Genomic DNA, 26,445 nt, shown 5'->3' on the forward strand with positions numbered 1-26,445 from the left:
CTGGCCTGTAGCTTTTTTTTCCAAACGTCAATATCTGTCAGCTTCTGCTGCAACCGTTGAGATCAACAAATTAACTGTGCACATATCTGAGAGCCCAGCAGTAAGGTGAGTTTCTCTGGGATTCTTTCTCTGGGAGCTCATTCTCAGGGATGCAGGCAGGACTGCTGGAGACAGCAGGAGGTAGGATCTCAGCAAGAAGGATCTTTAGTTCTCTCTCCTTTTATTTCTTTTATTTTTCCTAAGTCTAGGCCAGGATATCTTATTTTCTTTCTCTGGGCCAGAATTTATTTCCATCTTTTTCTTTGAAAAGGGAGAAAGATGTAGATGTGAAAGATGACCCCAATGTGGAACTTGTAAAACAATGCAAGCCACCCCATGACTCTCCCTGGGAGGCCACGCGGGTCCACCTCTTGGTGACATCTAGGTTGCACACAGTAGTGCTGGAATACGTGCTTTACTTGTGTCACTCGAAAAAGTTTTAGGTCCCTCATTCTTAATGAGGGAAAAGCAAGTGAAGCTGCCGAACTTACAAAATTAAGTTGCTTTGATTGACATTTTCCTCTGCCCTATGGATCTGTTGACCAGCTATTAAAAAGAAAGTTTCTTTACCCCTTTGGTTGAGCTAACTACATGGAAACAGAATTAAGGTATGGGGTGTGAGGGTTACCTGGTGAATATTGAATTAGCACAAAGGGAAGTGATGATCTTCAGGGACCTCTATTATGTTAGTGACAAATGATATACCAAGTACACTGTCCGAGGCCACCTCCCCTTCCCCTCTCCCATTACTCATAGGGAGAAGAAGTGGGAGGGAAAATCCAGGGAGTCACCCACTCTCTGTTCTCATGGGATCACCAAATTGGGCCATCTCCACCGTGGCTCCAGTTCCTGCAGGATAAACCTTTTCTCCATGGCAATAGTTCCCATCAGACACCTCCAGTAACACCACCTCCTCCCAATCTCCCCCTGGCTTCCTGTTGTTAATACTCTCTGAGATGCCTCAGCACCCCTGTGTGTCCTCTCAGCTCTTCCATATTGTCAATTCCCTACATTAAATGTTGCCTGTCAAGATGTAGAATGGTTTCTGTTTCCTTGGCTTGACCCTGACTAATAGATCCTCCCAGCGTATAGCCTGCTATAAGAATGGTCAGGACAAATTCAAAATAAATATAAATTTTCTTCTTAAGTTCTTCAGTGCCCACTATATGTAAGGCACTGGTTTAGGCACAGGGGAAACAAAGATGAATTATACTGAATTCCTATTTTAAGGAGCTCACAATTTTGTGGAGGAAATAGATCAATAGATAATTTTAATAAATGAGGCTAAATGCTAGAGGAATACAGAAAGTGTGTTCAAAATGCCGTCGCAGGTTTGTTTTATTGTTTATTGGCTAACTTTGGTGATGTGGTATAAGGAAATAAGCCCTCACTAAGAGCCGTAAGAATTAGGCTCTAGGCTGCCTCTGCCACCACTAACTAGTTGTGTGGCATTGGGCAAGTCATTAAACCTTTCTGGGCTTCTATTTCCTCATTCATAAGAGGAAACACCTGAGTTTCCTTTTGGATTGCAACCATTATTACTAGGATCTTTTCCACCCCTTATTTAACAATCCTGAGAGCCCACTATATGCTGGGCACTTATTTTGAAGTTCTTTCCAAAGGGTATGACTGAAAAATGACTTGTCCTTATTTAACCCAGGAGTCCTTCCTCTCTAATCCACTGCACAAGGCAGGAACGAACACACACACACACACACACACACTGTGTCTTCACCATCCACCACATCTATGTCCTGGACATTCCAGGGACCCATAGGGGGCTGCAGGGTTAGCAACCTATGTAACCCAACACAGCCAACATCATCATCTGAGAGTCAGCTCAGAGGCTGCAGAAGAATGAGGAGGTGGGCCCCGCAGTTTGGGGCTCTGCACACAAACTGAATGCACCCAACTTGGACAAGGACAGGTCTCTCTGGTTGAGTCCTTCAGAGACACTTCCATGATGCATTTCACTACCCTTGTGTGATGGCTTCATTTCAGTTGGAGCAAAGAAGCTTCTTTATGGGGAGCTAGAGAAAAAAAAAATCATTTAAATATATTTTCAAAATACATTCTCACAACCAAACAATTCAGACACCTTCCCACTGATATACTTTTTCTGTTACTACATCCTCTGGGGAAAAAAAATCTCTTAATTAAACTTATTACTTGGATATTTAACTCCTGCCATTTTGAAATTTAAATAATTTCTTCCAAATAATTTGCTTGATGTCCAGACTTACGTAAGGACATCACAAAATATATCTCTGTGGAAGAATGATGACTCCTTCTGCTGATGACAGACCATGCAGAGAAGGGCATTTCCAGCCCTATCCCAGAGTCCTGCTATTACAGGTGCTGGAGGCACAGAGGTGAAGAGAACAGTCATCTCTTTATAACATAAAGAAAGAGAAGAAAATCTAGACTGGAGGAAAATGCAGCGATTTGATGTATTTTAAGGTGGGCCTTAAAAAGAAAGCAAATTTGCTACATTATCCTCAAGAGTTATGATTTAAAACAGACTTGCAAACGTGGGAAAAATTCTGGTCCACCTCTACCAAGTGTTCAACAAAAACCAGGTTTAAGTTCTAGCAGAAAATTTAATTTCAGAAATGATCAGCTGAAGCTCTGTGCATTGCAACAAGTCCAGCCCACTGCTCAGGTCTTCTGTTAGAAAGCGGCATCGTGTGCACTTTATATGGCAGACCAGAGTCTCTTCTTTTTTGGTGCAGAAACGGGTTTCACCTCATAGGAAGCTTTCGCTATTCTTTCCTCCAAATTCTCTTTGGGCTTGTGCTCAGAATGGGAGAAAGCTCCATGTCCCCCTTTCCCACAGCCCTAAAATGTGTGTCCCTTATTTCCTGGCAGTGATCAGCTGCCAGGTTCCTGTGTGTCTTTTGTGAAGGCAGGAAACACAGAGGAGGTGCCTTGGAGACTGAGGGCAGCGTTCCCAGTGGCACAGCCTCTGCTCCACCCTGCCTGGCCCCATCTTAGGCGCTCTGCCAAGGGCATCCCGGCAGCCGTGTGACAAAGCCTGGTCCTCAGACACAAAGGAATCTCCTCCCTGTTCCCACCCTGGCTACTCCAATACCAGGCTACTGAAGCCAGTTCTGTTCCCTTAAAACTAGATGTGGAGTCAGGAAGGACTAACTGAGTGCAGAGCTTCTGCCAAACCTACATTTAGACATTTGTGACATTCCAGGCATTAAAAACATCCAGGATTACGTGCTTCATGCTGTCTTGCTTAAACCAGTGCTCTCAACCAAGGGAATTTCACAAAACATCTTCAGCTTTCATTGCTCTGTTGTGTTCTTAGCCATGGTCTCAACTCAAATAATAGAAGGTATGAATGTATCTGTTAAAAAAAACATTAGTTTGGCTTTATATAATAGAAATACCTGCGATGATAGTGGCTTATACATAATAGAAGTTTAATTTTTGCTCACATGAAGGAAGTTGACACTAACTCAGTTTCTTTGTAGCTCACCTCCCCTCTATTCCTAGAGCGTGGAACTAGACCAGCCTTCAAGCTCTTTAGTCTTAGGATCTTTTTGTACCCTTACAAATTATTGAGGCCCCCTAAGAACATTTCTTTATGTGAGTTACCATATTAGAAATTAAAACTGAGCAATTTTTAACATATTTATTTAATTCATTTAAAAATAACAATTATAAACCTATTCCATGTTAATAACACAGATTTGCAAAAAATAATTACATTTTCTAAAACAAAAAAAATTAATGAGAAGAGTAACATTATTTTACATTTTTATAAATCCACTATCTGGCTTAATAGAAGACAATTTGAATGTTATGTCTGCTACTGCATGCAATCTGTTGCAATGCACATATTGTTTTGGTTGAAGTATAGGAAGAAAATTCTAGGCTTCATATAGATAACTGATTGGAAAAGGAAAGATCCTGGGGATCTTCTAAACCAAGCTTTTGTTCTCTACATGTCTTTAGCCTACACTTTGACAATTGCTAATTATTTTGAACAGATACATTCATACCTTTTATTATTTAAACCTAATAGTCTAAAATAGCTGCTGTGCTCCAGCCATTATATCTACATTCAGGGTACCATGATAGAGGAAAGGTTGAAGGAAACGTTGGTACTCTCTCTTTAAGAAGCATTCCTGGAAGGCACACACGGCCTTCCTGCTTACATCTCTTTGGCCAAATCTTTCACATGGCAACATTAAACTACAAGGGAAATGTTTTAGTAGGGCAGCAATGTGCTGGGCTAAAACTTTCTAAAAAAGAAGGGGAGAAAGGCTACTGAGAAGCAATTAGTAGTCTCTGCCACAGGAAGCATGAGTTAAAAGCATTCCAATGACCCATACGCTTCATCTGTTGTTTCCATGGCTACAGATGGTCAAAACACCACAGATTCCCTAGGAGTCCCCTTGTGAAGAAATTATTGTTTACTTTGTTAAATGATTCATCTATGGTGCTCAAGTAGATTCTGAAGTGTCTGCAGAGGGGCAGGGTGTGGGATGGGAGTTTAAGGGGTAGGGTGTGGGAAAAGGGAGCAAGATTTGGGCTCTCTATGAAGTACTGGCCAGAACCATGTTGTGACATGGAAATGAAAGTCTCAAGACAAGAAAGACCATCCCAGGGAGATGTTATTGCAGCTGTACAGACCTTCCTCTATTTCGAAAGACTTTGAATGATATTCAAACAATAGTGGTCAAGGACAGAGTTTGTTGGGAAAAGAATGAAAATATTTTCTCTCCAGCAAAGAGTAACACCGCAGGGATTTTTTCCTAGTTAATAAGAAAATGTTAAGAAACTAATTTAAAACACTTTCACTGAATATTTACTTTGCAACAGTTAAGATTCTAAGCCCTTTACAGGCATTATTGACTCATTTGATCCTTATAGCAAGGATCAAAGGGGAAGATACTATTATTATCTGCATTTGTATGATAAGGACATTGAAGCAGAGAGAAGTTAAGTAACTTGCCTGAGATCACACCATCGGTGAAGGGTGGATTTGGCTCCATAGTCTATATTCTGAAACCACTAAGCTATACTCACATATATTCTGAGAAGGAGCTCGGAGCTGAAGCGAAACTTGAGGAAGTCCATTGGATGAGACTAAAATTTACCACAATGCAATTTAGTAATACTGAAATTTAATGATAGGCTCTGCATTACCTGTAACTGGGTGCCATAATTTATGTGCATGTGCATTTCAATTTTCCCTGTGTTTAAAAGGAGATAATAGCTATTCCTAAAAAGCATCCTTTAAATTTGTTAGAATGATATTTCTATAGGAGGTTTGTTAGTGCATCAAGGAAAGCCTCATGCATTCTCTACTTATTTCTTCCTGTAACTCCATCCTAACACCACGTGCTCTCTCACAGCCTGGGGTGTCTATCCACCTTCCACTCCTAACCCAGCAGCTACCTAAAAGGTGAGCATGGAGCCTGGCAGGAAATAATCAGCCTTGTGGGATGTATGTTAATAACCCAAACCTTTTCAGCAGAGTGTGCAAATTGGTAGCCTGCAGCTGAAATTTTGCTTATGATATGCTTTATTTGGTTCATAAAGTATAATTTTAAAAGACAGATTTTTTTTGGCCAAAATTCAAAATTGAGATTTGACATAAGAATCCAGAGAAGAAACTCTGCCTTGTTTAAACAGGCCATGTCCTCCCCAGTTCAGCTTGGCCCCCACGATCCCTGGACTCTTACAACTGGCCTCTTCATGCAATTATGTTACCTGTCTGTCCCCTGAAGGCATTTGAGTTTGTAACCCTGTCTTTATAGGCATTAAACTTTGAATCATATTAAATCCAATATTCAATTGTAGCAGAACCTGTTCTGAAATTACTCCACCTGCAATTTCCAGTTGAACTGATTACGCAGTCACAGCTTAGGCAAACGGAGGTTTCTGCAATCAATGGAGACACAGAACTTATGATTCCAAATTGCCTGCTAGTAGATAAATGATGGCTTGGAAATGATGAGATAGTGCAGAACCACAAAATAATGGGATAAATATCTGGAGTATGGTAATGCAGAGCCTGGCACCTAGTAGAAGCTTAAACATCTATTGCTGAAGGTTTGGTGGAGGTTTACTAAAGCTGCCAGAATTTCTATTTTGCTTTGATTATCACTATAATCACTGATCGTAGTGATAATCAAAGTCATTGATGATGCTCACCAGATCCTTCTGGCACATGGGAGGATTGTACTTCCTGCCCTTGTGAGGTTGGGTGGAGGCATGCGACTAGAGGGTTGTGAGTAGAGCTAATGTGTGTACATTGCAGCAGGATCATGTGACTGCCAGAAAGAGACCTTCCAGAGCAAGCTTTCCTCTGACATGGTGACCCATAGTGACCAGCAGGGTTTGAGGTGGTGGCAGCTCCATTAGCTGGGGCCTCTGAGCAACTACAATGGGCAGAGTCTTCTCTCTGCCGACCCATGAGAGACATGTTCCATGAACAAAATATAAAACTTTCTTATAATCTACTACACTATTTGAGTTTTTAAAATGGTAGTATAACCTATGCAATACTGATTCAGTTACCAACTGTTCATTAACAAGTACATACTAAGTTAAGATTTTAAAAAAATCTGAACTCAGTGACTTGGGCCATCACCAATTTGGTAATGAAAATGCTTCTTTAGGCCCTGTGTCTCCATGACTCACTGATTCTACGTCCCTTTTCTGAAACTTCCCGTCACCCATGAACTCTTCTCCAGTCCGTCCAGCCTTCATCCTTTTCTACTGAGCTTTTCTTCTTACTTAGCTGAAGAGATCTTCAAGCATTAACAGACAGAATGACTCCAAAAGCAAATGTGCAGGGTCTTCCCAGAGCTACATTTTCCAGCAGAACTAAACTCACTGCCCATAGAGAATAAAAACGATTTGCTTCCCAGCTCTGCAGAGGCCAAGCACAATTCTTCCTACCAGAATTTGTGTGTGTGTGTTGTGGTAACAGAGCTCAGAAAGGCCCAGGTCTCTCTGCTCTTTGGAAAGGCCCAGTCCTGACCAATCCAGCCTGCAGTGCAATCTGTGTCTTACCAGTTTCTTCCTCTGTGTGTGCCTTTTAGCACTGCACCCATAACTGAATTTACCTTCTAAACTAGGGATGTGTTTCCTTGTTGCTGCTGTCAATATTTTAAAAATAACTCTCTTTTAAGTTTACTGCTTCAAAATGCAGAAAGTGTCCCCCAGGACCTACTCACTTGGAAGCACATGATCTCATGTGTTGGTGGAAAACACCTGTCTATATGGTAAAAGCTTTACTTGGTCCTTATTTTAGATTTTTGGTCTGAAAAGTGTGAATTTTGAGATGGTCATTAGCGGTTTTAATACATCATTGGAGAAGTTAGTGTCTAGTTAGCTCTTCCTTCACGCTGAGCTTTTCAACATGCCGTTTTAGAGTATTTCAGTAAATATCTCACGTGCTATTAGGTAGGTAGGACTGTTCAGTTGTAGGTTTCATAATCCATTTAATTAATCAGTGAAGAATTTATTGAGCACCTACTGAACCGTGACCAACTTCCTCAATGGTAGAGCCCATGCCTCATTCACTCTGTATCTTTACCACCTAGCCAATGCCTATGATATAATGGGTGCCCAACACGGGTTTTCAGAATTGCTACTCAGAGCACGGTGCTAATGCCCCCTGAGAAATACAAGGAAGTCCTCACACTTTATGAGCTAATAGTCTGGTGGATTAGATAAAATAAACATGCAATTAACTGTGGTCTGTGGCAGTAAAGAAAAGATTAGTTGCTGAGAAGTGTGAAGGGATGTTTGATGGGTCCCACAAATAATGAAGGAACTTGGAATCCCTGGGTTTCACTGAGTCTCCACTGACTAGCAGTGTGACTGTGGGAGAATTGTTCAACTTTTCTGGGCTTCTGGAACTCTGTTAAATGAAGAAATTGACAAGATGATCAGAAACTTGAAATTATAGCACTTGAGCACATTCTTACAGAGTTCAAACAATGCAGAGAGAGCATAAGTTCATGGCTGCTTTAGCTGCATTCTGTAAGTTTTGGTATGTTTGTTTTCATTTTCATTTATCTCAAAATATTTTATTTCTCTTGTGATTTTTTATCCTTTGACCCCTTGCTTATTGGGAATGTGTTGTTTAATTTCCACATATTTGTAAATTTTCCAAATTTTTTCTATTTTTTATTTCTAATTTCATTCCATTGTGGTTGAGGAATATACTTTGTCAAGGAATATACTTTGTTATACTTATTTAAATCCTTTTAAATTTATTGAGACTTGCTTTATGGCCTAATATAGGACCTATCATAGAGAATGTTTCATATGTACTTGAGAAAAATATTTATTCTATTGTAGTTGAGTGGAGTTTTCTATAGATGTCTACCAGGTCTAGTTAGTTGATTTATAGTGTTGTTCAAGTGTTTTATTTATTTGTTGATCTTCTGTCTAGTTCTATCCATTATTGGAAGTAGTACTACTGAAATCTCCAATTATTATTGCTGAACTGCCTATTTCTCCCTTCAATTCTGTTAGTTTTTGCTTCATACATTTTGGGGCTCTGTTAGAAGCATATATGCTTTCATTGTTATATATTGTTGATGTGATGAAGTGACTGTTTGTTATTATAAAATATCCTTCTTTATCTCCAGTAATAACTTTTGTCTTCAAATCTAGTTTGTCTGATATTAGTATAGCCACTCCAGCTCTCTTTTGACTATGATTGTATGATAGTCACCCTTTTGTGTCTTTGAATCTAAAGTATGTCTCTAGTAGACAGCGTATAGTAGAATCATGATTTTTAAAATTTATTCTGCCAATCATTGTCTTTTGATTGGAGTATTTATTCCATTTACATTTATTATAATTTGTAAGGTAGGTTTTACATCTGGAATTTTTTAGTTGTTTTCTATGTATCTCATGTCTTTTGGTTCCACTATTTCTCTATTTCTGCCTTCTTTTGTGTTAAATATTGTTTATCTACCATTCTAATTTCCTTGTCATTTCCTTTACTATATGTTTTTGGGCTAGTTCTTAGTGGTTGCCCTGGGGATTACAATTAACATATTAATTTAAAGTTGTCTAGTTTGGATTAATACAACTTGATTTTATTAGTATACAAAACACTCAGTTTTATAAAATTCCTTTGCACTGTTGTTGTCATAAAAATTACATATTTATATCCTGTGTGTCCATCAACATAGATTTGTAATTTTTGCTTTATGCAGTTGTCCTTTAAATCACACAGGAGGAAAAAAGTTTTGCAAACAAAAATATGTTAATACTGTCTCAGTTTTTGTTTATCTAGGAATGTCTTATATATGTCTTCATCTTTTACAAGGTAGTTTTGCCTGATATGGAATTTTTCATTGGCAGCTCTTTTTCTCTCAGTATTTTGAATATGTTGGCTCACTGTTTTCTGGCCTTCATGGTTTCTGATAAAAAATTCACTATTAATCTTATTATTCCTTATATGTGATGAGTCACTACTCTCTTGTTACTTTCAAAATTCTTCCTTTTCTTGATCTTTAGAAAATTTTATTATGATGTGTATAGGTGTGAATCTCTTTGAATTTATCCTACATGGAAGTTCATTGAGCTTCTTGGATGTGTGTTAGTGTTTTTCATCAAGTTTGGAAAGTTTTTAGCCATTATTTCTGCTCATTTCTCTCTCTCCTCTCCTTCTAGAACTCCCATTATGCATATGTTTGTATGCTTGATGGTGTTTCACAGGTCTTTGGAGCTGTGTTTATCTTTCTTCATTTTTTATCCTTCTATTCCTCAGACTGGATAATTTATGTTGACCTATCTTCAAACTTGCTGATTCTTCTGACTGTTCAAATCTGTTGTAGAATTCCTCTAATGAATTTTTAAGTTATTGTAATTTTAAACTCCAGAATTTCTATTTGGTTCTTCTTTTATAATTTCCATGTCTTTATTGATATTCTCTATTTGGTAAGACATCATTCTACTTTCCTTTAGTTCTTTAGACATAGCTTTCTTTATTTCTTTGAATATATTTAAAATAGATGATTTGAAGTCTTTGTCTAGTAAGTCCAACATCTGGGCTACCTCAGGGACAGTTTCTATTGATTGATTTTTCTCTTGTGTATGGGGGGGCATATTTTCTTCTTTCTTTGAATTTTTCATAACTTTTTTGAATCCTGGATATTTTAAACAGTGTAATATGGCAATTCTGGAAATCAAATTCTCCTCCTTCCCCAGGGTTGTTTGTTATTGCCTTTTTTTTTTTTTTTTGTAGTAATAGTAGGTGTTTGTTTAGTGACTTTTCTGAACTAGTTCTGTAAGTCTATATTCTTTGTAATATCAAAGCTATTGAAGTCTCTCATTGGTTACTTTCATGGTCAGCTAATGACTCAGAGATTTCCTTAACTAAATATGAGAGCTTGGGGTCTTCTCAGATTTTTTTTTATTGTGTGTATAGTTCTGGATATGCTCATAGACTTGTGCATAACTTTTATATGAAATCATTGAAATTGTGCAATTTGTGTATTATAGCTTATACATTCATACAGATTTCATTCTTATCAGAACAGTAAAAATACTGAACAAAACTAACCTAGCTGGTTTTATATCACATTTTGATACATGACTATTCTACCAACACTTTTTGCCTTTGGCTTACTGATAACAAACAACTGACAGGAAAAGGAATTTGGGTTTCTTTATTATTCCCTTTCATCTATGAAATCATAGTTGAAAAGCTTAAGAGTTTACTTAATGCAGGGAAAAGTAACATGAGTAAGAAAGGAGATGATAAGCTTCCTAGGTCATTTGTATTTCTTAAACATTGTCACATTCATTCACTATTTGAAGTAAGTTCTGGTTTGAATGGAAAGCACCACATCTCAGGGCTGTCAGCACCCCCACTTAGTCAGTTATAGATGTAACATTCTTACCTTGTACTTGTTTTGAATCTCACGAAATTTCCATGCATCATGAGTCCACCAGAATTCTTTGCTCATATAGTATTCATGGCGCACCATGAATACTATATGAACTCAGGATGCTCCATGAATATTATATGAGCAAAATATTGCAAATGGAGCAGCAAGGACCAGGGAACGTACATATTGCCCATATCTCCTCTGCTCGTGCACATGCTCCATTGCTCCATTAGACTTCACTTATTAAACACAAGTTCAAAGATAAAATGTTTAAGAATTTCAAGATGGCATTAGAAGAGCATTACACCAAGCATGGGGTTCTGTGTGACTGCATAGGTCTCACACCTGTGAAACTAGCCCTTTGGGGCAAATGCAACTAAATGCCTACCCAGACAGTTTCCCTTTCTTGATGGAAAAGAAAAACTTACTATTTGTTTATAATGTCCATGTGCTCAGCTAAGAATCTGCACGTCTTATCGCTTTTTTCCTGTGTTTCGTTTTTAAGTTTTTAATTGGCAAATAAAAAATTTTATATATTAATCACATATAACATGTTTTGAAATATATATATGTTGTGAAATAGCTAAATCCAGCTAATTACCATCATTATTACCTCACATACTTATCATTTTTTTGTAATGGGAACACTTAAAATTTACTCTCTTAGCAATTTTCAAAAATACAATACATTGTTATTAACTGTAGTCACCATGCTGGGTAATGGATGTCTTGAACTTATTCCTCCTATGTAAATGAAATTTTGTATCCTATGACCAATATCTCCCCACCATTCCCTCCAACCCATCCCCTAACCTTTCTTGAAGCTACTGTTATGGAAGAAACAGTTATGACCATTGGAATGGCAGCAGAAGTCCCAGTTCTGCTTTCAATACCTATCTCATTCTCCTTGTTTTTCATTTTCTTTTTTCCTGAAATGGGGATGTACCACAGAAGGAGGGGCAACAACCTGCCCATAAGGTGCTGAGGGTGAAGGCAAGATTCTGTGAAAAGGAGTTGGATTAGAAAGTGGAAGGGGATGCAGATCTACCCAGCCTTGCAACAGCCCTGTGCTGCAATTTTTTACATCTTGTTATATGAGCAAGATAAATCCCTGTTTGATCAAGTTACTATTTTTCAGGTTTCTGTTACTTAGTGAAGAATACAATCATAATTTATATCCATTAATTTTGAACACCACATTTATCATGTATGAAATTCCCATAGATACATGATTTTCTTTCTCTATTCTTAAACTGTCTCACTAATTTTTAAAATACATTACTGTGATGGAATTACATTATTTTAATGGCTATAGATTCATGGTATGCTTTGCAATCTGTTAAGGCAATGCCTCTTCTCTTGGTTCTTTTTTAAAAGTCTTAGTTATTTTTGTTCATATTCATTTCCATATGAATTATAGAACATGCTTGGTAAATTCAATGAAAATCAGTAGAATTTTGATTAAGATTATGTTGAATTTAAGAATTAATTGGAGAAGAATTGAAATCTTTTAAATTTTCATGATTTCTATCTAGGAATATAGCATAACTCTCCATTTATTCAGATCTTCCTTATGTCCTTCAGTAGATTTTTAGTTTTACTTGCATAGATTCTGTACATTACTGTTAAATTTATTGATAGATATTATATCTTGGGTTATTATTATGAGTGAGATTTTTCTCATTGTATTGTCAAATTGATTTTTGCAAATTTATAGTGAAGCTGTTATTTTTTACTAACCTTGATTTTGTATTCAGCTGCTGGTTAGATCTCCATTTCCCTTAAATGCTTTCTAGGATCCCATTTCAGCTCTAAAAGTGCTAGAACTTAGGTGTTACAGAACTTTGGTAATGGAAGAAGTTACATCCAGTCCAAGTCAAAGGAAAAGCTTCATGGAAGAGGTGAGATTTTATTGTCACCATTACTTAAGGCTGTCTAAATATTCGGGTGGCAATGTCTCCAAGTCTGTTTACTTTTAGTGACAGGCTGTTTGGGGTCCCATTGTGCCCCTCTGCATTTCTTAATTGTTTAATCCCTAATTCCACAATTGTTCCAAAAGCTGATATGACATGACAGGCTGAGTAAGGATTGCTGGAAAAAAAAAAAAAAAAAAATCCCAAAACATCTCCAACTTTGCTTGTAGTTTTCTTAGTGGTGATCAATATCTCCTTTTGTTCAAGAAACCAAAGCTCTAAGACCTAAAATCAGATTTTCTTCCTGGGGAATATACTGAAAGTCCACAGCCAAGTGTTTTATTGAACATTTTAGAGTTTTGATTTACTAAATTAATATTGAACTTAGAATTGTTCTGACAGAATGGCTATTAGATAAGAAGTTGTATTACCTTCTCTCACTTCACAATTGCCACTCATATTCCAAAGTCTCCTATTAATAGTGTTAAAAAAAAATTAGTACTCAACCCCCAATCATGAATCCTGGAAATATATATGGTTTAATGGACCAATGTTCAAACTTGAACTTACCACAACAGTCAGGAAGATGTAATGCATATATTTCACATTTGGAACATTTTAGGTCCTTCATTCTTAAATGAGCAGAGGAAGAAAGAAGTAGAGAGAGATAGGCAGCCTTATTTTCCAAACAGATAAGTCCCTGAAATTTTTCCTGAAAATCTTTGAAGGTATCTCTGAGGGGTATTGATTTAGAATCAAGACACCTGCATTAAAACCTGGCTCTACCACTTAACTATCTCTACTACTGCCATAACTTATTCTCAACCTCTGGAAGTCTAGTCTTCCTGCTCACAAGAATGTTGCAGGATAAAATGAGATGAAGTTGACAAAAGAACTATGTAAACTGTAAAGCGCTTTGCAGATGTGAGTTATTAGTAATTTTGGTGTGTTGAACACTTCTTTCCCTTGCCTGCCATAACATGTTTAAAGCTATGTACTTTAACGGGGGAAAGAACCCTGAAATGGCCTCAATGCATGAGAAAATCATGCTTACGCATGCTGAAAACTTTTACAAAATATATAATTAAAGTTTTCATGACTTCATGATAAAATATTGATGAAAATGATCAAAAACAAGTCATAAAATATAAATGTAACGTAGTTAGCATTGTTTTGATGTTTGAACTAGTGGCTTAGAAATCTAAAGAAAAACAACTGTGACAGGATGATTGACTCAAATGCACAAGTTACTTAGTTTTTATCAAGGCCCCTACCTGATAGATCTCCCTAATGTTGGAGAACACATACTTCTCTGGGTTGGTTAGATTCTGTTTCTTGATTGTGTGTGGGAGATAGCAGCAGCATCAACATCATTATCACTGAGTTCATTTCCTGTTGCTGCTATAACAGATTAGCAAAAATTTAATGGGTTAAAACAACATGGATTTATTATTTTATAGTTCTGGAAGTCAGAAGTCCAAAATGGATAGGCAGGAACTGGTTCTTCTGAAAGCCATAGGGAAGAATCTGTTTCTCACTTTTCTGGTGTCTACAGGCTGTCTGCATTCCTTGGCTCATGGCCTCTTCCTTCCATTACTCCAAGCTTTGCTTCCATGGTTACATCTTCTTCTCTGATCCTCCTGCTTCCCTCTTATAAGGACCCTTGTCATTACATTGGGCTCACCAGGAAATTCAGGATATTTCCTCCTATCTCAAGGTCCTCAATGTAATCACATCTGCAAAGTCTCTGTTGCCATGTAAGGTAACATAGTGACAGGTTGCTGTGAATGTGAACATCTTTGGAGTAGGGACACTATTCATCCCATCACAATCATCAACAACAGTTAACACTTATTGAGCATTTTTTATGTGCCGGGCATCATGCTAAGCACCTCATACACATTAAATCACAAAAACCTTATGAGGAAGATGTTAACATTCTCCCTACCTTAAGGTCATGACATTGAGGCATGGAGAGGTTTAAGTAATTTGCCCAAGGTTACACATCTAGGACTTTAACTCAGATGAGCTGACTCCAGGGCCCAAGCTGTTTACCAGTATGTTCTTAAGAAGTGAATGGATTGGCCCACTAGACTTAGAGGACACAGAAACCCCTAAATATAGCTTCTGAAGAGGCAATGATATTACATCAAAAAACAAGGTAATATTTTCTGGTTTCTATAGTAGTTTACAATTTCTAAAGTACATTCTCAGCAATTTTCCATGAAAATGTCCCATAATTATGTAGTTCAAAATAATTTTCCCCTCCACTAAATCCTATTATTTTTTGATTTATGTAAATAGCAATGGTTCCTATTATGCCTTTCACTGGAATTTGTATACATGTTTGTTCTGTCTGTTCAACTGTGAGCCCTTTAAGTAAAGGTAGAAACAAGCCCCTCACCAATAGAAAATAGTATAGTGAGTTGAATATTGAAAGTACTCAATAAATATGTTTTCAAATGAATAGATACCCGAACAGTATAGTTTTGGGAATACTATAGAACCTAAAAAATAGATGTAGTAGATTGTTCCTTTGATGGCCCCCAATGAACTATGGCTTTTGGTATTCATGCCCTTGTGTAGTCTTGTCTCAGTTTGACTCTGGGATGAATGTATAATTACTTTAAGCAGCGGAATATGATGAAAGTGATATTGTGCCAGCTCTTGACCTAGAAGTTTCTATCTTCGCCATCTTGGAACCCTCACTCTTGGAACATTGCTTTTGGAACCCAACCACCATGCTGTGAGCTGCCCAAGCAGCCATGTGGAGAGGCCCGTGTGGAAGAGGACTTGATTTAGGAAAGTAGACCCCCAAACTGGTGTACAGACTAAAGGCCAAGTGGGTTCTTGGCTTTGGACAAGAAAGAATTCAAGAGTGAGCCAACAGAGTAAAACAAAAGCAAGTTTATGAACGGAACAAAGAAACAGAAGGAAGTCTTGCTCCATAGGCAGAGCAGCAGCTCTCTTTCAGAGCAGCAGAAAGTAGCACCTTGTGAGTTTCTGGGGCCCTATTTTATATTTTCTATTTAATATTATGTTAAGTGGAATGAAGATTATTCATAATATTTCTGGGAAAGGGCTGGGGAGTTCCTGAAACCAGGGGTCCCTCCTCTTTTTAAACCATATAGATTAACTTCTGGGAGTTAACATGGCATTTGCAAACTGTCCTGGTGCTGGTGAGAGTTTCTTTTAGTATGCTAATATATTATAAAAAGAATATAATGACCAGTGAGGGTAATCTGAGGTCATTTTTCATGGCCATCTGGGTTTTATCTGGTTTTTGATTGTTTCTCCACCAACTCTTGTTTTATCAGGGACCTTGGGTTTGGGACTTAAGGACTATTGAACAGGGCCTGCTGGTTCCCTATCTCGGACTGAAGTCCCCCACCAACAGCACTGAGTTTAGTAGACCTTCCAGATGACTGCAGCCATCAGACACCACAGGGAACACTATTGTCCCAGCAGCCTGCAGAATTTTGAGGGAGAATGAAGTGGTGTTTTTGAGCTTCTAGGTTTTGGAGTGGTTTGTTATATAGCAATAAATAACTGGAACACCAGGACAGCCACATTTCTACAGTACAGGGACACCATGCTCTCTCATCTTCCTGCTGAAGCACTGTCAGTGAGATCATAGATTCGGGGCTGAGAAGGCAGAAACTCTGTCACCTACAAGCCATTGAATGGCTCCTACAACTTGGAAGGGTCTCCTTGCAGGTCAGAGACTGAGGAGTAAAGGCTGAAGGTGACTTTTAGAGTTTGGGAACACAAATGGTTGCAGAAAAGGCTGCTGAGACCTCGTGCTGATTTGAATTTCTCAGCATGTGTCTGAATGTCCTTTCTTTTTGAGGACTTAGTAACTGACACATGCTTTCCTTCTTTTCCAGTGGTTTCACTGTCTCCTTCTGCCCGGGTGGTTTTGTTTCTCATTGGGAAAGTCAGTTTTGTGCACTCGGTCTTTTGACCCTCTGCTTGGCCATCTAAGAATGAGCGCTGGGCCAGGAGCACTTCTTTACCAAGGGACAGAGAGCCCACCCGCCCATGCTGGGCTTGTGCCCTGAGCGAGAGCACGTGCCCCTGTTCAGAGCCACCACACACTCCTTTGTTCTGCTTAAGCGCATGCGCCAATGGCCCTCATTTGCGCCCCCAGCGTTCTGCACTCAGACCGCACGGGGCAGGAATGGGGTCCTTCTACTGCAGCACCAACTGGGGTGTGTGCAGCCACTCTGCCTTCATGGCTACGGAGTGGACCCCCTGGCCACTGGGGACCGACGCACCGCAAACGGCTGGACCTTGCTGTGCACACGCTCTCCTCTCTTGCTCTAAGTAAATACTGAGCCTGCTGTGTGCCTTGTCTATTCTCAGTGACTTCGAGTCCTGCACTGGCGTGTTCCCGGGGTGGCACTTAACCGCCTTTTATGCCTTTTAACCTTGGCCGCACTCATGCAATGTCCTATCCTGTGGCACAGCCAGACCACCCAGAGAGCCGTGCGACACTTGCTTTTCAGCCCTTAGGCTTCTCTCTTCACTTCCTGTCTTTGACTCCAGAGTTTTTTCAGGTTCTAGTTCCCCACTGTGAGGAAAAACAAGAATATAGAATAAAGCAGATTCCATTCCTGAAGTCAAGTGACCCCAATTAGCTAAAGAGAAGTTCCTTGAAGGCTCATCTGTCTGAGCTTCCAGGCTCTTGCAGAAGATGCTGTGGTGTTGATTAGCAATAGGCTCGTGTGCTAGTGACAAATGACCACCTGGCTGGAAAAAATGTAGCCCAGCAGTGTGTCCTGAATGGAGAAAGCACCCTTCCCACTGCACATTCTTCCTTATGTACCCTCCACCTCCCCCCGCCCCCCTTTAAAACTCTGTACAAGAAGACAAAGGCGTTGACTCTATGGGCATTCGGTCCAGTGTGAGCTTCTCCTGCTTGTGTGTCGTGTGGGGAGGGGCAGGATGAGTGAGGGATGGGACCGGGCCTGACATTCATCCGAGGGGCAAGTGGGAGGGGAGCAGTGGTGACAAGGGATCAGAGATGCAGCTAGGGACCTCCCTCCCGCCTCCCATCCCCTTTCTCTGCCATCTGCCAGTGTGAGCTCCACTGTGCACTGACATTGGGGTGAGGGAGGGGCAGGACTGAGGGGTGGGTGTGTCATTGTCCCAGTTAACAGAGGAGGAACTGTGGGAAGGGAAATGGGAGGCTGGGAAGATTGCTTAAATCACTGTGCCTGGGACAGAACCCAACCCCTTATTCTCTACCCTTGTTCAGAGACTGCGAATATTGTGTTTTTGCAGAACAAGGTACAGTTGTCTATGTAAAGCATGTATAGACAGCTTGATAAAAAAGGTTGGTTGGATTATTCATTTAGTTAACAATTATTTATTAGTTCTTACTGTCTGTCAGTCCTGTTCTAAGCACTTTACAAATATTAATTCATTGAATCCTTATTACAACAGTGTGAGATAGATACTCAGTTAATTTCAAATGCCCAGTTAAATTTGAATTTCAGAATTGCAACTGATAATCTTTTTAGTAAAAACTAGTCCCATGTATCATCTGCTCTCAAATCTTGCTAACAAACCAACTATTATATTCAATAAATGGGACTTATAATAAAAATTATTTATTGTTTATTTGAAATGCAAATATAACTGGGCATCCTGTATTTTATCTGGCAACCTGAGCTCCAGTGACTTACTTCCAATAAGTGGGGAATTGGGATTTGAACCCTGAAAGGGTAGCCTTCTGGTCCAGGCTCACAAGTACCTCGTAATGCTGCCTCTCCATTGAAAACCGGAATGCTACTGTGGCTAAACAAACCACCAGTCAAGTTGTGTTTTCTCTGCTGTAGGCCATTTGAGAAAGAATAAGCAGCGTTTTCTCTTTCTCTCCTTTGGAAGGGTGGCCAGGGATTTGTGTCCAGTGGCCTAAGCTTCCCAGGATCCAGGAGAGAATTGAGGAAATTTTATTTTCCAAAGTCTGGGCCCTTGAATCCATGGGGCTGGGTTGTCTGAAGGTGTTTCTCAGGTTGAAGGGGTTTAATTGAAAGACTAGGAGGCCAAGCTGTTCTAGGCCTCTGTGGCCTGCACCAGGGTGGGAAGGATTCAGATAAGGCCGACTGCACATGTATAGAGACTGGACTCTGTATGCCACACTTGGGGGCCCCGGCCAGGAGCCTGTAGTCGAAGGCTGGCACAGAGCAGGCAGAGCCATGTGCCTCCCCATGTGTGTGAAAGCTGAGAGTAGAGCCCAGAAAGGGGGCTGGCACCCCAGCTGAATTTTTCTGAACTGCTTAAATCATAAAATTCATGAATGACTTCAAAAGGAGAAAAGAAATATATTTCCACTCCATGCTGTGTGGAAATCCCACCCTAGTTTTGTTAACATGAATATATTTAATGAGCAGTTACTATATGCCTGGTACTTACATATCATACTTTCTCATTTGATCCCTACAACACCCCTGTTGCTGCACAGACCAGGTCATGGAGCTGGCGAGTGTTTGCACTTGTAAACACAGATCATTTCAATATAACACCCAGGGTTTTAACTGCCCCCATTGCACCACCTCTCTCAATTCAAAACCCAATTTTAATCTTGAGCCAAATTTAGCTATTTGATCCCCTGATGCTAGGGGATGTAGCACAAGAACAAGTGTATGAAATATTTTTTTCTTAGACTCCACAGATGAAAATCATCCTCAAACATCAAGTGCTATTGGATTAAAGAGATTATATTTCAGAGAGTTGTCATTTTTTTTCAGAATAAATGTCCTCTTTGTTAAAATCCTGGATTTAAAAATTTAAATATAAGTACCTGGTTTTTAGAGCATTAGCTAAAAACAGGCTTCTCTCCACAACACAAGCTCTGGCCTTGGTCATCCCCTGTGTCTAGATTGCTCTGTTACGACCACACTTGAGTCACCATTTCTCAACAGTCAGAGCTCCTATGGATCCCATGAAGGGCCCTGTGGGGATCAAAAATCCAGTACACTCAGAGGATTCAATGCTGTTTACAACATGAATCAGCAATGCATAGCAACGGTTTTTTTTTTTTTCCTCCTAAAAGTCACATCTTTCATATATAAGCAATACTAATTATGCTGTTTAGTTTTGTTTTTCCAAGGCGAATGACAAGAAAAATGTATAACCAAGGGACTAGTTGACAGAAGTGAAGAAATATGAGACAACTAAAGCAGAGAATGAAAAATAATGAGAAAAATGATTAAAAGAACTGAATTGTGTGGCTTGCTCTACTGGTAATGAGCCTGAACTAAATGAAGAAGTTGCCATGTATTTATGGAACCTGCAGGAGAGATAAGGAAGTGGTTCTCTCCTAATCTAACTGGATTTTGTTTTCAAACTGGGTGGATAATGGAAAGCAGCATGAGAAAGCTGTCCTGGGGTCACCCTAGCAGTGGCCCTGCAAGAGGAGCTGTCCTCGTAGACATTTTCTTCCTCTTTTCCCCCTGTGCTTGGATTCCACTCTGCCTGGTCTTACCTGGAGTTTCACACCCATTGATACCCATTGATACCCAGCTCCATCTTTCCACACTTATATGTTCATTGCCTCCCCCAGGAAGACCTGCTTAACAAGAATCTTATATTTATCTGCTCAATCTACCTTCCACCCTAAATTGGTTTCTTGTGGCTGCGTAACAAATAATCCTAAACTGGGTGGCTTAAAAACAATATAAATTTATTCTCTGGAGACCAGAAGTCTGAAGTTAAGGTGTTGGCAGGACCCTACTCCCTCTGAAGTTTCTAAGGGACAGGTTTTCTTGTGGTTAGTTTGTTTTTGCCTTTTCCGGCTTCTGGTGCTCCAGGCATTCCTTGGTTTGTGGCTGCAGAACTCCAGTCTCAGCCTCTGCCTTCACACGGCCTTCTCCCCCTCTCCTGCCTTTCTCTTAGAAGGACACTTGCCATAGGATTTAGGGCTTACCCAGATAATCCCAGATTATCTCATCTCAAGACCCTTAATTACATCTGCAAAGACCCCTTTTCAAAATAAGCTTATATTCACAGGTTCTGGGTGGACATATTTTTAGGGGAAAGCCATCATCGAACCTGCTATACCCCCTATCCTAAATACAAAAACCCTTGCTCTTTAGGTAAGAGAGTCATCCATCAAAGATGAATCCATTTATAATTCACCAAGGCATTTTTTAACATCTCCTGTCCATATCACTCTAATTTTCTTACAAGCCAAAGCTGTTCAAGGTCATCATTGTCTTGTACACTCCTCAAAACTCATAGTTTACTTGGCCTTCGGGTTCTATATATTCAGCTCTCATTCTAGTGGGTCTGTCTGCCTTTCACAGTCCTTCCTTCATCACTTAAATATGTAGATCAATAAAGCTTTCCAAACCAGTGGCTGCACATCCTGGCTTGTTAGAGACGGTTCTGGTTTAAGCCTGTTTGTCCCAGTGTCCTTTCTGGTTGGCACCCCCTTTAACTCTCAAAATCCTACTTTGGATGATATCCCTAACTAGAACACTTTCTGTTTTGGAGGGAAGCTTTGAGGGATAAGTGACAGAAAAGATTCTGTTCGGTGAATGATGAGTGATGAGGAAGGGAGCCCTTTGCCTGAACTTGCAAATTTGGAGGCTAACATAGGCGTGGGAAAGATCTAAAGGAGAGAGTTGGCATACAGAATATGTCACAGTGTAGTTTAATAAAAGACTTCTCACCGGGGAGAGGGGAGAATGAGCATCTACTAACAGCTTGGGGGCTCAGTTTCACTGTATAAAATAGTCTAAGAGCAATTAGCTTCTCCTGAAGTTTGAGTCTCAGGTTCAAACTTATTATTTGGTGTGGTGAAATATGGTCCCTACAAGTTTGCAAGCATACCACTCCTCAGGGGTACTTATGCTTGAGGACCAACCCACGTATAGGTCCAGCCACCACTGGTGCCCATGTGTGCTGTCCAAGGGCATGAGGACTGGCCCACCTGGGGCCTCCTGTCATCACTGCCAGTGCCTGCATGAACCACTTGAGGCCCCAAGGACCAGCCCACCCAGAGCTGCCGCCACAACCACTGGTACCCTGATATGCTGCCTAGAAGCCTGAGGATGATTCCACTTGGGCCTACTGCTGCTATTGCCATTGTCAACACCCATGCACACCACCCAGGGGACTGAGGACTACCTCACCTGGGCTGCTGTTGCCATTACTGATGCCCCTATGTACTGCCAGGTATCCTGAGGGCCTGCCCACCTGGTGCCTGTGTGTGTCCCCCAGGGGCTCAAAACAGGCCCACCCAGTGTCCCTGTCCCCAACAAAGCCTCACCACAGCCTTCACAAACAACCACAGCCTAAGCCACTGAGGAACTCACAGACAGTGCTGATGCTGATTATAGCCAGAGAAATATGAAGACTACACTATGTGCCTACCTAGAACCAAAGCCAAAGCTCCCTACCCAACCAACACTACAGATAGATCTATAGAAAAAAGTCATTCCCTATGAAAACTACTCCATGTTATCAGAAGAAGTATTACACCAGATGTGCAGATATCAATGGAGGGACACAGAAAACATGAAAAAGCAAGGAAACAAGACACCTCCAAAAGAACATAATAATTCTCCAGTAACAAATCCCAAAGGAAAAAAATCTATGAAATGCCTGAAAAGGAATTCAGAATAATCTTAAGGAAGCTCAGTGACATACAGAAGAACACAGATATACAATACAAAGAAATCAGGAAGAAAATTCATGATCTGAATGAGAAATTCAAGAAAGAGATAGATATTGTAAAAAAACAAAACAAAAACAAAAACAGAAATATAGGACTGGATGGCTTTACTGGCTTAATTCTACCAAACTTTTAAAGAAGAACTAACATCAATTCTCAAACTATTCCAAAAAATTGAGAAGGAGGGAGTTCTTCCTAACTTATTCTTAGAGGCCTTCCTTAGAGGCAAGGACACAACAAAAAATATAAATCTACAGGCCAATATCCCTGATGATAATAGATGCAAAAATTCTCAACAAAATACTAGCAAACTGAATCTAACAACACACCAAAAACAAAAACAAAACAAAAATACCCCCAAAATAACATCATTATCAAATAGGATTTATTGTGAGGGATGAAAGGATGGTTTAACATATGCAAATCATATGACATATCACATCAACAGAAGGAAGGACAAAAATCATGTGAAATCATATGATCATCTCAATAGATGTAGAAAAAGCATTTGATAAAATTCAACATCCCTTCATGATAAAGACTCTTAACAGTGGATTTAGAAGGTGCATATCTCAACACAATAAAGATCGTGTATGCAGAACCCACAGCTAACATCATACTGAGTGGGGAAAAGCTGAAAGTATTTCTTCTAAGAACTGGTATAAGATAAAGATGCCCACTTTTATCACTGTTATTCAACACGGTACTGCACCTCTTAGCCAGAGTAATTAGACAAGAGAAAGAAATAAAGAGCATCCAAATTGGAAAAGAGGAAGTCAAATTATCCCTGTTTGTAGGTGATATGATCTTATAAATAGAAAAACCTAAAGACCACCCAAAAAAACCCTCTTACAGCTAATAAATAAATTCAGTAAAGTTGAAGGATCTAAAATCAACACACAAAAATCAGTAGCATTTCTATATACTAATAACAAAGTAGCTGAAAAAGAAATCCAGAAAGCAATATCTTTTATAATAACTACAAAAAAATAAAGTACAATACCTCAGAATAAATTTAACCAAGGAAGTGAAAGATTTCTGCCATGAAAACTATAAAACACTGATGAAAGAAATTGAAGAGGACCCCCCCAAAATGGAAAAACATTTCATGCTTATGGATTAGAAGAATTGATGTTGTTAAAATGACTATACTACCCAAAGCAATCTTCACTATCGAAATACCAATGACATTCTTCACAGAAAGAGAAAAAAAAATTCTAAAATTCATGTGGAACCACAAAAGACTCCAAATAGCTAAGCAATCCTGAGCAACAAGAACAAAGCTGAAGGCACCATACTATCTGATTTCAAAATATACTATAATATAAATGTATAGTAACCAAAACAGCATGGAATTGGTATAAAAACAGACATATAGAACAACGAAACAGAATAGAGAACTTAGAAATAAATCCACATCCAGGCAACTGATATTCAACAAAGTTGCCAAGAGCACACATTGGAGAAAGAACAGTCTCTTCAATAAATGGTGGGGGGAATCTTGGATATCCATATGCAGAAGAACAAAACCAGACCTCTATCTCTCACAGTATAAAAAAATCAACTCAAAATGGATTAAAGACTTAAATATAAGATCCAAAACTATAAAACTACTAAAAATAACATAAAAGAAATGCTCCAGGACATTTGGTCTGGCCGAAGATTTTACAGGCAAGACCTCAAAAACACAGCCAACAAAAGCAAAAGTAGACAAATGGGACTTTATCAAACTAAAAAGTTTCTGTGCAGCAAAGGAAACAAGAGTGAAGAGACGACCTGTAGAATGACAAAAAATATTTACAAACTATTCATCTGACAAGGGATTAATATCCAGAATGTACAAGGACAACTCAAACAACAACAACAAAATCCGATTAAAAACTGAGCAGGGGATCTAAATAGACATTTCTCAAAAGAAGACATACAAATGGCCAAGTATATGAAAAAAATGCTCAACATAACTAATCATCAGGGAAATGCAAATTAAAACCACAATGAGATACCATCTCACCCTAGTTAGAATGGCTGTTATCAAAAAAACAACAAAAAAAAATAACAAATGCTAGCAAGGATATGGAGAAAGGGGAACTCACATGCTATTGATGGGAATGTAAATTAGTACAGAAATTCTGGAAAAGAGTATGAGCGTTTCTCAAAAAACTAAAAATAGAACTACCATATGATCCAGCAATCTCACTACTGAATATATGTCCAGAGGAAAGGAAATCAGTATATCAAAGAGCTACCTGCACTCCCATGTTTATTGAAGCATATAATCATCTCAATAGATGGACTAGGTCTCTGGGCAGCAAATAGGCTAAGAGGGGACACTGAAGGGAAGACAAGAAAGGAAAGAAGTATTGAAGATACATAAAGAGTTACTGAAATGAGAGTAGTTTGTGTTCACAAAATGTCTGTTGGTCAATCCCTGGGGTATATGCATGGATACTACCAACAGAATATAGCATCTTTGTAGTTTAGCAAGATACTATGTCTTTATTTTTAAAATGTCAATATCCTATCAGGTCTGTACACTCAAGGCAAAGTTTATGTATACAAAACCAAAAAGAAAAAAAAAGAAAAAAGCCCACCATAAAATTATAGTTTTATCAGATGGAGCAATAAGGAATTTGAGGCTGTGTGCATATAACAGGAGATTTACTTTTAGAGAAAAGCAGTCAACAGAACAATCACTTTCAGCATCTTAACAGCAGTCTTACAAAATAGGTATTATTACACTCAGTTTGAAAATTAATGGAAATGTCTCAGAGAGGTCAAGTAACTTGCCTGAGGCCACACAGCAAGTAAGAGCTGGAGCTAGGTCTACACGTGAGTTTTAATTGACCCTAAAACCTATGTTCTTCTCACTACAAAATTTGAATGAAGGGGGCAAAAAAGAGGAAAAAAAGTTGAGAAATGGTTGAAATTTTGACTTGATTATTTTTGTGCAATGTAGCCTGAACACTGGTTATATCCTATACATCATATATTTACATAAGTTAAGATTTATGAAAGATTTATAAAAAGAAAAAAATCCCAATGCTCCCCAGAATGGTGTAGTGACAATTTCAAATTTGGGAGACCGTTTTTTGTCTACCTTGTCTACCCAAGGAACCAAGAGATTCTGATTCCAAGAGGATGTGCTCATCGGCCTATGGCCTTATCTTCAAACAGGCCTGTCATCTCTTTGTCTCCCTCAACACACAAAACACAGGGAGCTGCTTAAAGAGCTCAGCATATTGTTCTTTGGTTCGAGGGACCATGTTTGACTTTTCCTTGCCACACTCGCAGTTCAATAAATCACCAAAGGGAGTGGGAAACGGTATCTTCACTGCAGAAAACAGTGTGGCAGTTTCTTAAAAGGTGAAATGTATACCTCCCCTGTGACCCAGAAGTTTCACTCTGAGGTATTCACTCAAGAGAAGTAAAAGTATATATTGATAGTAAGAGCTGTACAGGAATACTAATAGCCAAGCTATTTTTAATAGCCAAGAACTAGACAAAACCCAAATGCTCATCAACAGGAGAAATGATAAACATATTTTGACTTAGTCACATAATGGAATACTAATTAGCAACTTGAAAAAAAGAAATATTGATTCCATCAGTCAATGACTGGGTCCTGTGGATTCTGCCTCCAAAATAGATCTGCTTCCCTCCATCGCATCATCCCCATGATCAGCCTTTGCGCTGAGAAATTCAACAGTCCTCACCTGGCATCTCCTCAGCTGCTCTTCCCTCCCCAGATCCATTCCTCGCCCCGCAGCCAGAGGAATCATCTAAAAACACCATGAATCTGCTCTCGGCACCCACTCATACCAACCCTTCCGTGGCTGCCCTCTTCCCCTTGGGTAAAGTCTGAAATCTCTGCAGTCCACAGAGCCTACAGAATCGCTGCCTTCCTGAAGTTTCTGCAGCTGCTGTC

Source organism: Eulemur rufifrons, chromosome 1, assembly GCF_041146395.1.
Source record: "Eulemur rufifrons isolate Redbay chromosome 1, OSU_ERuf_1, whole genome shotgun sequence".
Classification (NCBI taxonomy): domain Eukaryota; kingdom Metazoa; phylum Chordata; class Mammalia; order Primates; family Lemuridae; genus Eulemur; species Eulemur rufifrons.